General features: G+C 39.3%; 1 protein-coding gene across 2 annotated transcripts in view; it reads left to right on the forward strand.

Moving 5' to 3' along the window:
- LOC135219288 (uncharacterized) overlaps positions 1–12,993 on the forward strand; it is a 71,782-nt gene that overhangs the window by 16,683 nt on the left and 42,106 nt on the right. Inside the window, exon 1 of one of the 2 annotated variants that reach the window (XM_064255922.1) lies at positions 8,997–9,399. The exons of the other annotated variant lie outside the window; for it this stretch is intronic. The gene's annotated coding sequence lies outside the window, so the exon portion shown is untranslated. Of the gene's footprint in view, positions 1–8,996; positions 9,400–12,993 lie in introns of those variants that run through there. 2 annotated transcript variants of the gene reach the window in all.

Here is a 12,993-nt window from a genome sequence, read left to right on the forward strand (position 1 = left end):
ACTAGTTGGCTGGTTAATTGTTCATGTTAATCCAAGTAAAGTTCCATTTGCTTTTTAACAGACACCCCCCCCCCAACCCCCCCTCTCTCTCTCTCTCTCTCTCTCTCTCTCTCTCTCTCTCTCTCTCTCTCTCTCGCGGACTGTAATTTCGTCCTGAGCGCGAGAAGGGAATGTCATTGACAACTCGATTAGATCTTACCTAGACGACCTACGTAGAGTCCTAGACCTATGTATCGATTACAGGTCTGTCGGAATTGCGTGCGTACATTTACGAACACCGTCATCCGGGAATAGAAATGAGAGAGAGAGAGAGAGAGAGAGAGAGAGAGAGAGAGATTTCCTATTGTAAGATTGTTCATTCTTAAAAAAACGGAATATTTAAGAAAAGACGAATTCGAACGGACACTTTGCATAGTTCTGTTTTGTATTCTTTATCGACGCTTGATGCTCTCTCTCTCTCTCTCTCTCTCTCTCTCTTCAATCTCTCTCTGTCATCCTCTCTGTCTCTTGTATATATAGTAAATGATATAATATATATATATATATATATATATAATATATATATATCATACATAACATACATACCATACATACATACATACATACATACATACATACATACATACATACATACAATACATAAGTATTATATATATATATATATATATATAATATATATATATATATATATACAGACTTTATAACTTTATTAACGTTGTGTTCTTAGCGTTTTTATTCTATGCAGTTGATATTTATTGCTCTTATTTTATGGCTGTTATAAAACATCAAATTTTATTTCTGTAATATAACATTTTACATTTTTTAACGCTGGTATAAAGCATTGGATTAATGCGATAACATATAATTTTGCTGGTTGTACCCTTCGAGACCATTTGGTGGTGGGGGTGGGGGGGGGTTGTTTGTTGTGCGCGCGAAAGGTGGTTCCCGCTTGTGATGACATAAATAAGTTACTGTAGTTGTTTGCTTTCACTCCAAAACTTGTATGACTGTCTCGAATTAATTTGCTTTTCAGCTGCTTCTAATAGGGCTTTACCATATTAACACGAAATTAGTTATTTATCGGTTACTTGGTATGGCAATTAGATAAATTCTTATTAGCACTTCATTGCTAAATGGGAGTTTTTTTTACCAGTATTTGATTATGAAAATGAAATATTCCATTCAGTTTTATTTGATTAAGTTTTTCCTTTTTGCTTCTAAACTAAGTCTTTCACAAACGCACAAAATTCCAGCCCCTTTATTTTCATCAACTCGTCATTTCCGGAAGGTGTTTTTGATGGTGGTATTGTGAAGCCTGTATAGTATATGATTCTGTATCAATATAATAAGTATTCACCAAAATGTAAGGTGTTTATTCCTTGTGTAGAAATAGCAAAGTAAATAGAGAAATCATTATCAGTGGACATGAGCAGCCCCACGTACTAGCAAGAGTATATAACTGATGTGGTAGGTTATGTCCGTCACAAGACGCTGACGACAGAAATAAATAAGTATTCCCAAAATAGCCATTATTCTTACTCATGAGTCCTTTCTATTATTCTATGGTTTCGTGCCGTGAGAGCGCGGGACAGAAATAGGAATATTTAACGAAGGGTTTCACAGTGTCTCGGGTGTGGATTACCTCCTCGAGGGCTTCCACATTGAGTTTTTTATGTAATTCTTCGTTATTTCAAGGTCACCCATTTCAGCTTATTTCACTTATTTTCTTTTAATCTCCTTCCATAAAAGCTGCGACCATCAGCAGTCGAATGAAATCCAGATACATCATTTCTCTTAATTCGGGAATCGAACGCTGTTCTATATTCGTGTGAGGTGATCAGGTTACCACTTTTATAGGTAGAGAGAGAGAGAGAGAGAGAGAGAAGAGAGAGAGAGAGAGAGAGAGAGAGAGAGAGAGAGAGAATTTAGTATTCGACGGTGGCTTTACATCTACCGTTATGAATAAGATAATGGCTAAAGTCTGGAGACTTGAGCAATGTCTCCGTATTCTTGTTGCCAAATGACTCTTCCTGGTGACGTCATTCGTGAGAGAGAGAGAGAGAGAGAAGAGGAGAGAAGAGGAGAGAGAGAGAGAGAGAGAGAGAGAAATGAATAACTAAACATGCCTCATGAAAGTTGAGCATGTAGGCTGCATACGTACCTGAGAATGTTTGTAATTCAACATTGCAGTGTCCTTTCCCTCCAGTCTTTTGCTACGAATGTGTGCTTTTTTTCTTCTTCTTAGTAATCGTATTAGCTTAAAGAATTTTCGAGTTCATGCCATGTAGGTAAGTTAGTTTCTAATTATTTTTATTATTTCAAAGTAGGCGTATTAAACCCTGTGTTTCTCGTAAACGTGTTGAAATATACGTTATGCACGATTATTATTATTATTATTATTATTATTAACCCAATTCATATGGAAGATGCCAACAGGGTCCTTTTGACTTGAAACTGGAGTTTTCAAAGAATCTGGTGTTTATTTGAAAGATGTAACAGATATTTATGGGAAATACAGAAAAAGGTCACTTATTAAAAAGGAAAAAAATAAATTAGCAAAATTTAAAGTTCTTGAAATCTGTTGAAGGCTTTTAATGAATTCGAGTAAACAGGAGTGACTAAAGTTTTATTTTGATTATGTATTTAGCAACATAAAAACTTGTCAGTTCATGGCAACTGTGAGGTCATTATAATTTATAGTGTCAAAAAGCTCATTGGCCGAAAAGAATTTAGTCAGTGTACGGTGACCGAATCGAGAAAACTGGTTTCAGAGAGAGAGAGAGAGAGAGAGAATATTCAGTTTTTTCAGCGCCAGCTTATGTATGGTTGATGATAAAGTATGTAAGTTTTCACATTAAAGAAAAACACAGTACATAAAAATAAATATCTGTTTGATATTAAGTTCCTTATAAAGCTGTGAGAGAGAGAGAGAGAGAGAGAGTTGCCAACTCATTGAGTCTTCGAGTTAGACATTTATCTATGTTGTGGTGAAGTTCTTCTTAAGTCAGCAGGACTAATTGTTAGAATTGCTTAATTTCGCAACATCTGTACTGTGTGCGCGTGTGTGTGTTTTCTGCATTGACTTTCAAGGTTTGCTCTATCACACCACATTTAGGCTATACACTATATATATATCTATATATATTATATATATATATATATAATATATATATATATATATATATATATATAGATATATATAATTATATATATACATACACACACACACCACAACACACACACACACACACGAAAAGAAGAGAGGAGAGATGAGAGGAGAGAGAGGAGAGAGAGAGAGAGAGAGAGAGTAGAGAGAGAATCTCAATCGCGTTACATTTATTCCTTTTTTTATTTCCTTAATACAAATAAACAAAGACAGAACCCCGTTATCTGGACGCTCGTAAAATGATATATTTCTTCGCATCGCTTCTGTGAATGGAAACCGTCCAGATTTCGGGTCGGTTCCAGAAGAAGGAATGCATTAAGGGCGTTTGTTGCAATGGCTTAACATTAGATATATGACTTAAAAGTTAAATGTTGCTTAGTATTATCATGACACACTCCTTCGATTACTGTAGAGAGGCAGGGTTTGGTGGGTAGTACCATGAGAGCCATCGGTGGAGACGGGGGTGGGGGGAGGGAGGACCTCCAGAGGTATTTGGGGAGGGATGTCAGTCGAAGTGCCAAAGCCGCATTGGGGATGCTCCTCTTGATGCCATTAGCTGAGAGTGCCACCCTCCGTTGCAGAGCATGATGGGAGTCTGGGCTTATTTCGAAAATGCTCTCTCGAAAGACTTAAAAAAAAATGGGTTGTGATTATGAATGTTTATTTTATGTCAGTATATTATGTCACCCAACGATTATAGCTCAGCATTTAACATTGCAGTATTGGACACTGTATTTTAACGTCGTAGTTCATTCCGAAAAAGGTCTTTCGTAAAATTATGGATATTTTTCATATCAATATCTCGTGTGACCTAACGACTACAACCGTGCATTTAACATTGCAGTATCGCACGTTGTATTTTAACGTCAAAGTTTATTTCATTGCATTCAAACTCTGCTGCCAAGGGGCAATGAGCGTGAGCGCTGCAGTGCTATGAAATTCATTGAAACGTTGGTGCGCGTTGCATTGCACATAAACATTACAGTTTAAGTTAATGGCTTCAGCCATTCCAGATCATTGAAAGTATTCTATTTAAACGCTGTATTTCATATTAAGGCTTGGTAGTATTTGAGTTTTATTTTTGTAATACAGCAACACAAATTGGCATCTATAAAGGGTGCTATTATATTCTATTTGTATTCTAACAATGTTTGTCTTTTACTTCTGTGTAAGCAATTAAGATGTTTTGAAAAGCCCCATCGGCGGGTGATTTCATACCATTTAAAAACTTGAAGAAAAAACCATAAGAAAAGTTGAAAGGAAGGACAAACGGGTTAATGCAATATTTACTTATTTATTTATTCCTCTATTCATTTACTTTATTATTTAATTTTGGTCCGGCAACTGTTTCTGTATACAAACTTCGCTTTGTGATTTCATCAGGTTGTCTTTTAAACTTCATTCCTTACCGAAGTTTGAAGTTGTTACCAAAGTCTGCCTATTAGTCTTACAGTCTGCGCCTCTTTCACACACTGAAACACACACACACACACACACACACAAACTTATCAAGGTACTAGGTGTCCTCTATCTTTAACCCTTTCGTAAGATTTAAAGGTGTGCGATAGCCAGTGGCACCAGCATCCCCCCCCCCCCCCCTCTCTCTCTCTCTCTCTCTCTCTCTCTCTCTCTCTCTCTCTCTCTCTTCATCACCACACACACACACACACACACACACACACACACACACACCGCCAGTTCGCCTGTTAACTTTAACTCTTGCCATAAGACCGAAATTGTTGCTGTAGTCCTGAAGGTGGCAAAGTCAAAACTTCTCTCTCTCTCTCTCTCTCTCTCTCTCTCTCTCTCTCTCTCTCTCTCTCTCTCTCGACGATGAAGGGAAAAGGGAGTTTTTTATTTATTGAATTTCCTTCTTATTCTTCCTGCCTATTCCGTGATAGCGATAACATGGTCATAGGTATAGAGGGAGACTATTACCTTTTACCCTAGAGATAGCGTGTGTGGAAAACCCTTTATAGTTATTATGGTGAGAAAGATGGCAGCCGCCACACACACACACCACACACACCACACACACAACACACTACACACACACACACACACACACACACACACACACACACACACACACACACACACACACACGATATTTTTTATGCTTACAAATATTAAACTACAGTTACACCTAACAGTCGAATTCACTTTGCATTGGGAATAACTCACACCCATGGAGAGCTAAAATTCGAACCTGTAATCTGATGAATCCCCTTGGGTGTAGGTTATAATTTCCCTCGTGTGTAAGTTATAGGTAATTCCCCGTGAGTTTAAGTTACAAGAGGTGTAAGGATACTGGGTGTAAGTTTTTATTCTCCATTGTATGAGGCGAATTCGATATTAAGGGGTGATGTGTAACTTGATATTAGATATAATTTCGTAATTGCATGCATTTCCTGAATGTTCATGAGCTGTTTATCTCAAACTGCGATAAAATCACAAGCAGAGTAATATAAGTATTTGCTTGAGAATGTTCAGTCATTCATTTTCTTCTTGTTATGCTCTTTATTGAAAACTAAGCTTTACCTGGGAAGTTTTCCATCTTGATTAGCGTAAATGATGTCATTTGGGCTTCCGTGTGTAGGCCTATGAGATTTTTTGCCCTATAGAAGCCTTGCTGATTGACATCTCGTTTCCCAAGAAACCACTTCCCTTCGTATATTCATGTTTGTGGATTTCTCTTCATACTTCTGATTTTCCTTAGCTGAATAACGTTTTAGAGGCAAAAATAGCTTCTCTTTCCTCTTCATTTTCCTTTGTCTTGTTTCCTTCGGACTTGGGATAGAAAATGGGTCTGGGCTGCGAAGGTGCCTTTACCATGTGGCATCTATGGAGTGAATCAACGTGGATTCCCCCCCCCCCCCCCCCCCCCCCCCCCTTCCCCCCCCCCCTCCCCCCGCGGGCTTTTTTCCGTCCCCCACCCCCGTGCCATTGTCGACTTACTTTTGAAACCAACTTTTTCATGGGTTTTCCCCTTTTATGGTGCACACCCCACTTTCGACTACTCCCTGTCTCCCCCACCCCCTTCTCCCACTCCCCATCGATTGCTCTTCTTGGTACCCCACCGGACGAGAGCCAATTTTTTTTCTTTTTGTTTTTAATCGAGTTCGTTTTGTTGATTCATTCCGCGTGATTGTTTTTAAAGGATCGTTGTAGCGTGGTAATGGCTGAGGAAGTGGCTGTTTGCGGTATAGGCCTAGAGCAGCTGTTTCATTACTCTCGCATTTTATTCAACAGTGAACCGTATTGCGTAAAGGAGGTTATTTATCCAAAATGTTTATTCTTCTTCGTTGTAGATAACTTTGTGTTTTGCCTGACATTTACAAAGCGGAGGATCTTGTAGATAATTCTTCTTTTGTCGCTAATATTTGACCTACTGGCCTTTTACGCCTCTTAGACTTAAGAAAAAACAGTAACAAGACCAAAGGCAGTCATTTCACTCGAATGAATCAGCACAGAACGCAATGAAAGAAAGTTTCGGCCGCTACATGGCGAGCTAATTAACGCCGATGATTGTCACTGCCCGTGTGGAATGGAACCGATTAATGAGTCGTAGTGCTCGTTACTTATGCTGTGCCATCTGGCGGCGGCGGCTCTCAGCTTTGGAAGACACCAACGGCCGACCGTCGACAGCTGATGGACTGATGGATGGGCTCCTCTTCTCGTCTTAAGGATCAAGATGTCAATTGATTTCGCGTGGTGGCTTCTACGGTGTTGAAGATGATGTGGTGACATGAAAATGATTTTGATGTTAGGTGGTGGTGGTGGTGATGATGATGATGATAAATTGGACCATTTTTAGATCAAGTTTGGTTATTTAAAACATTTTAGGCCTAATATGATTTCCAGCGATCAACTGACCGTGATTGGATGCAATTGGGTGATGATGCCTCAATCCCAGTGAGAAAAATGTCTATGTATGTATCTATGCATAACTGAATCACGAAAATTTGGAACGTGATGAATATCATGTAAATAAATATGTATGTATATATATGCATATACAATAGATAGAGATATTAAATATAAATATTTATGTATTGAGAATATATTATGTTTGTGTATGTATGTATTTATATATACATGTATTTGTGTGTTTTGTTTGTATTTGGTGGTTGTCAATTGTACACACGACAATTTTCAAACTTGCCCATACCATCGAATTTTCCTCACCTTAGGAATAACTTGAAGCAATGGGGAATTATAATTAACAAGGCGTGATCCGACCTCCGGCTTATTCTGGATGCGCGCAAGATTTCCCCCAGAACATAAGGTATAAACATTATATTCCTAATGTTACGTGAAGTGGTCTTGGTCTTCATAATTATTACTCATACTTAGTACTACTCATACTAACAACAAGGATCAAATAAAAAGGACACAAATTAAACACGTTTTATATTCTCAGTTACATGTGGAAACACAGAGTAATTGAACAGAAGCAGAGCCAAATAAATTCAAACGTGCTAAAATCTAGTCAAATAGAACCTTGTTTCACCAACGAAAATTGAAATAAGACGCTATATTTTATTAGACATAATTTTTCTGTACTGTTTAACGCGTTCCAAATTTTCGTGATTCAGTTGTACATATATACATTCATACATACATAGACATTTTTCTCGCTGGGATTGTGGCATCATCAACCAGTCTACCGGATCCAATCGGTCAGCCGATCGCTGGAAATAATATTCTCATTCAAATAGATAAATCATAAATATCCTATCTTCAAATTCCTGTATCTTTAACTCGACGCAAAACACATCTTTCAGACATTTTTTATTTCTTCCAAAGACCTTTCCTACCCTCCCCCCCAACAAGAACAGCAATAACAAAGCAATTTATAGGCTTACTCCTCGAGTAAATGAAAAGTATATCTCCCCTTGATAGAATTCAAACCTGTGACCTGATAATTCACCACGGGTGTAAATTATAATTCCCCTTGGGTGCTGCATCATGGGCTGCAGTTAAAAAATTGCAAAGTTTCAAATTCATGCCTTACAGATATACAAAGTAATAATTAACATTCCCGCAGTTTATATGCCTACTTGTAATATATTCGTGCATATTTATTTATATTTCGGAGTAATGAAATAAGCCCCTCAGAGTGACAGATGAAATTGGCCCCGTGTTTGACAGCGATGATTCCCAAAACGACTGGAAACTGATGGCTGGGTGATTGGTTGGTCCCAGAAACCTTTTTTTTTTCTTCTTTCTTTCTTTAGTTTATCCCTCTAATATCGCCGCCGAAGCGGAAACACACACACACACACACACACATAGAGAGAGAGAGAGAGAGAGAGAGAGAGAGAGAGAGAGAGAGAGCTGATAAGTATATCTTAGGATTTCTTGCTCTGAGCAAGGGCTACTAATAATCATCTCTTCTTCACTGGGGAGAGAGAGAGACACACACTTGGTAAGGGGGTTATTGACCCATCATGTTAAATTTATCTTCTGTAATTTGATTGCTAATTTAATCAGAAAAACAAAGTATGCAAGAGATATCACACAGCCAGACCATGTGAAGAAAGGTATAAGCGACAGGCAAGAAGAGCGAAGGAAAGAAAAGAAGACAGAGTAACTGCATGAAAATGGACAAGGAAGTGAAGAAGTTAGATATAAAAATGCAAGCATGTGGTATTATAAGAGTTACAGGACAGATGGGTGTTTGGGGGGTGGGGACGAGGGAAGACTTACTGGAGGGGGTATGAGGAGTTTGGTGGTGGTGATGGAGGAGGAGGAGGAGTGTGTGTGTTGGTGGTGGTAGTCGTGGAGTTGGTGGAGTCGATCAATATTTTAGCGAGGCACACTGGAGTCCGAGAGAGAGAGAGAAAGAGAGAGTCGTGTGGAGTCCGGAACTCCTCTTAGTCGTGTATAAACGTTGGAGAGTGAGGCGCGATGCACTAGCGAGCTCCCGACCGCCATGCCGTAAGCTTTGGTCGTCTTTTATTTACATGGCCCCCGGAGACGTTGGTGGTGATGTTCAAGAGTTTCGGCGACAATGAAGCCGGAGTGATTGCGATTCTCAACGACGGTTAGCCATGCTCACTTCTTTCGGTCACCCCGTGTGATTAATGCACGTCGTCTTCTTCCGAAGGAGGAGCAAGACGGACAAGAAAGGCGACGATGATGCCCTAGGACGTGCGAAAAGACAGATTTGCTGCAGGGAGGAAGGAGGAGTCGGAGGTGGTTGTCGCTTCGACTTTGTGACCCTCGAAGTAAGGCGCTGTCTAAGTTCGTAGGTTTCTTTTCAGTTGTGTTTTGTGATGATCATTATTTCGGCGGTGTGTTGATGCTCAAGATGGTTGGTTAGCCCTGGGTTAGCCAACGGGCCTCTTGACACAAGAGACTCAGTGTTTTGGCGTTTTCTCTTTAAAAGTGGGCGGGCGGGTGGAGTACAGACCGTTGACATACGGAGGGAAGAGATCATACAAACATACGGTTGTACTCCCACGCATTTCGTGTCGGTTACCTTTCCGTATTATACTACTAGAACCAAGGCCCTTGCTATATAGTACGTTCGTTATAACCGATTGTCGAAGATGAGCACGGTAAGCTTGTCGATCTGTTTGTGTAATTAAGCAAACAGTTTTCTCGTAAGATTTCCTCCGTCTGGTTAAGTAAAAGACATTCAAAGAAGTTGCCTTTATTTGAATATAGATAATGAAGAAGCATGGTAATAAAAGAAGATAGATGACAAATTTGAGATATTAAGAGAAACATTATTGAAAAAAGTGCCATGTTGACTTCTTCATTCATTGATGACCAGTGATTGTAAACGATTGAGTTCTTGTGCAAAAAAAGTGTCCATTGATTTTTATCATCCTAAGAAGCTGGTGCATGAAGTGGTGTTCTGTATACGACGCTTTGGAAGATCGGGCGAGGGCAAGTTTGGAAGGAGAAATCCGACGAAGATTATTGGATTGGAATGAATAGTGACGCAGAAGTGTTAGGAGGGCGGGCGAGGGGTTGGGGGTTGAGGATCGTTGAAGAGGAGTACCATCCCTCCCCCTTCCCATCCCTCTCCCCATCGTACTCCTGGCCAGCCCTCGGGCACCCCCTCCCGCCTTCCCTCGTTCCCATCCTTTCTCCCTCCCCTCCCTCCCTCCCCCCGGAGAGGATTGTCCAGGGGCGGGGCTTGAAGAGAAAACCTGCAGACAGACGTAAACAACAGAATTTTTGGTCGATGTTTTACTTCTTTGCTTTTAGTGGATGAGGAGTTATATATCCGTTACGCGTTTTTCTGCTTTGTTTTGGTTGTGGTAGAAATTTTGAGCTGAAATCTAGATTTTAAATTATAAAGTGATCTTTTTTTATCATATGTGGCAGTTTTGTTGACGAAAAATACATTGAATCGAAGACTTCTCAAGTGGATATTGTTGGAAACTTGGCAACTGTTGTTAAATGCTTATGCAGTGAAGGAATCAAACAATAGATAGGCATAAACAAAACAGAAAAGGATAGAGACTTGTAGAATTATTTTAACGTGTATATTGCAGTGTGGGAAGTAAACAAATTGCCTTAAACTTTCACCTTTGCGAATGAAAGGATATTATTGCGGTGGTGGGCTTGAATGCAAAAAACTTAGCCGCGTTTATTTACAGCTGATGAATAATTGGGGTTTAAAACATTTCATTAGTCTCACGATTCATCCTGAAGAAACATCATTATTGTCATGAATTTCAGTAACTTCCTATAGTAGGTCTTCGCATTATTTACAACAAAGCTTGTACTTGATTGAATAAGGCATATCGAAGGGAAACTTATTGTGAGTTATTGTTATCTCTCTCTCTCTCTCTCTCTCTCTCTCTCTCTCTCTCTCTCTCTCTCTCTGTTCATCTACTCATAAAAAGGAATAATGAATAGATCATTGAACAGATAGATATTTTATTTCAGTCACTTGTGCTTATTTGATTATATAACGTTGCTGTGGCTGACTATTGCTTTTTCTAATTATTTATTACATGAAAATAAAATGCGAAACTGGTTATCTGTAAGGGTGAACATCTTTCAGAAATTTAAATTAAGAGACTAGCTTGTGGTGTATACTGCCTACTCTATTTCATAAGTCAGCTTAGGCCTATAAAAGCCAGTTTTATACGTATATTTTTTTTTATCTGCTTCCAACTATATGTTCTCTACAATATTTTCTGTTCTAAGTTGATGAATATTAATGGCAAATATTTGTGCAGTAGTAGTTTAATATATTTTAGAACATTCAACTCTTGTGTATGTTGAGTTACCGTGTTTTTATATTTTGTGAACATGTGTATCTCTTGACAACTACATGCGTCTTCAAATAGAACCTTGTTTCTTCGAAGGCCATGAAAAATGCAAAGTAAGGGTATTTTCTTTATCAGTGTTTGCATTCCGGGCCATTTCAAAATTAATGTAGCAGTGACTTCCGAAGGAAAAGTTTTGATGGTTTAGTAGCCGGTTACCATGACGACGCTTGACCGGTAGTGGAGGGGAGGGGAGGGGAGGGGAAGGTGTGTGTGTGTGTGTGTGTGAGGGATGTTGAGACTACAATTAGCCCTGCTCCAAACGGTGCTGCAGCATGCAAGCGCCCCTGTCCAGAAGCGAGAGGGAGAGAGAGAGAGGCGCCTTAGAGTTTTTGCCCTTAGAATCGGTAAACCTTTAATGAACGCTTCTTTTACTTGATCTATGGCTCCTGAGGCATCCTTGTGCAAAGCAGTAGGAAGTCAGGAGCCGAAGGTGGAGGAAGATCATGATGAGCCGTTGCAAAGAATTGCTTCGCTCAGTAGAAACCCAGGACACCCCCCCCCCCCCAACCCAATCCTTCCTTCCTTGCTGTTGACGTCACACCATCTGTTTCGACTCAATGGCAGATGGAAGTTTTTGCTTGGTAGTGCTTGTTGTGTCCTGATTCACTGGGAAGTAGATAAATCTATGAGATTATGGTGTGTGAAGAAAAAAAATTGTCTTTATAGCTTTAGCCTGTTGGTATGAGTTTGGGAAATGTAGTGAATGTTCCTGTTCAAAGAGCTGTATTTGTCGAAGGATTGCTCATGACAAAAAGTTATAACAATAGATTAACTGATATTTATGATAAATCAGTTATCCATTATAATTTTTTTTTAAAGTACTCGAGATTTTTTTCCATTATATATCTCTTTAGTTTGATCTTTAACTTCGCTTATTGATGATAATTCGTTTTGCATTTTCCCAAAAGTAATTGAAATGAATTAAATTTAAAACACGGAAACTATATTCGTTAGCATGAGTGTTAATTTTTATCCGTTTCTATCAATGATTTCTCTTCTTTTGATCTTTCGCATTGATAGTTCATGATGTTGCATATTCCAGGAATTTCTTAAAATTAGCTCTTTAAAAACGAAATTGCATAACGAGATAATCATGACGCGAGTATGTTCCTAAGCGTCTTCATACCACCGCATTGGGTCGAAAATCCGAGGAAGCTTCTATAAAATAGGAACGAGCTTTTATTTTGGGCTCCCCCGAAACTATTTCAAGGCGAATTAATAAAAGCCATCAGGCAGTTTCGTGTGAGCCGTCTTTTACCGGCCAGGCATTAAGATTCGAACCCGGGATTAACGAGTTTTATGTCAGGGTTACGTTCCGTGACTGGAACTCATCTTGTCGAGATCAGCCGCCGGTGCGGGGAGAGTGAGAGAGAGAGAGAGAGAGAGAGAGAGAGAGAGAGAGAGAGAGAGAGAGAGAGAGAGAGGAATAAAGTAATAGAAGGAGAGGGAGATTGAGAGATGGGAAGAGAGAGAGGGAGAGCATTATACCATCGGCATTAGCCTAGGATTGCCATCAACATGGCTGCA

The sequence above is a fragment of the Macrobrachium nipponense genome, chromosome 1 (assembly GCF_015104395.2).
Source record: "Macrobrachium nipponense isolate FS-2020 chromosome 1, ASM1510439v2, whole genome shotgun sequence".
NCBI classification, from domain to species: Eukaryota; Metazoa; Arthropoda; class Malacostraca; order Decapoda; family Palaemonidae; genus Macrobrachium; species Macrobrachium nipponense.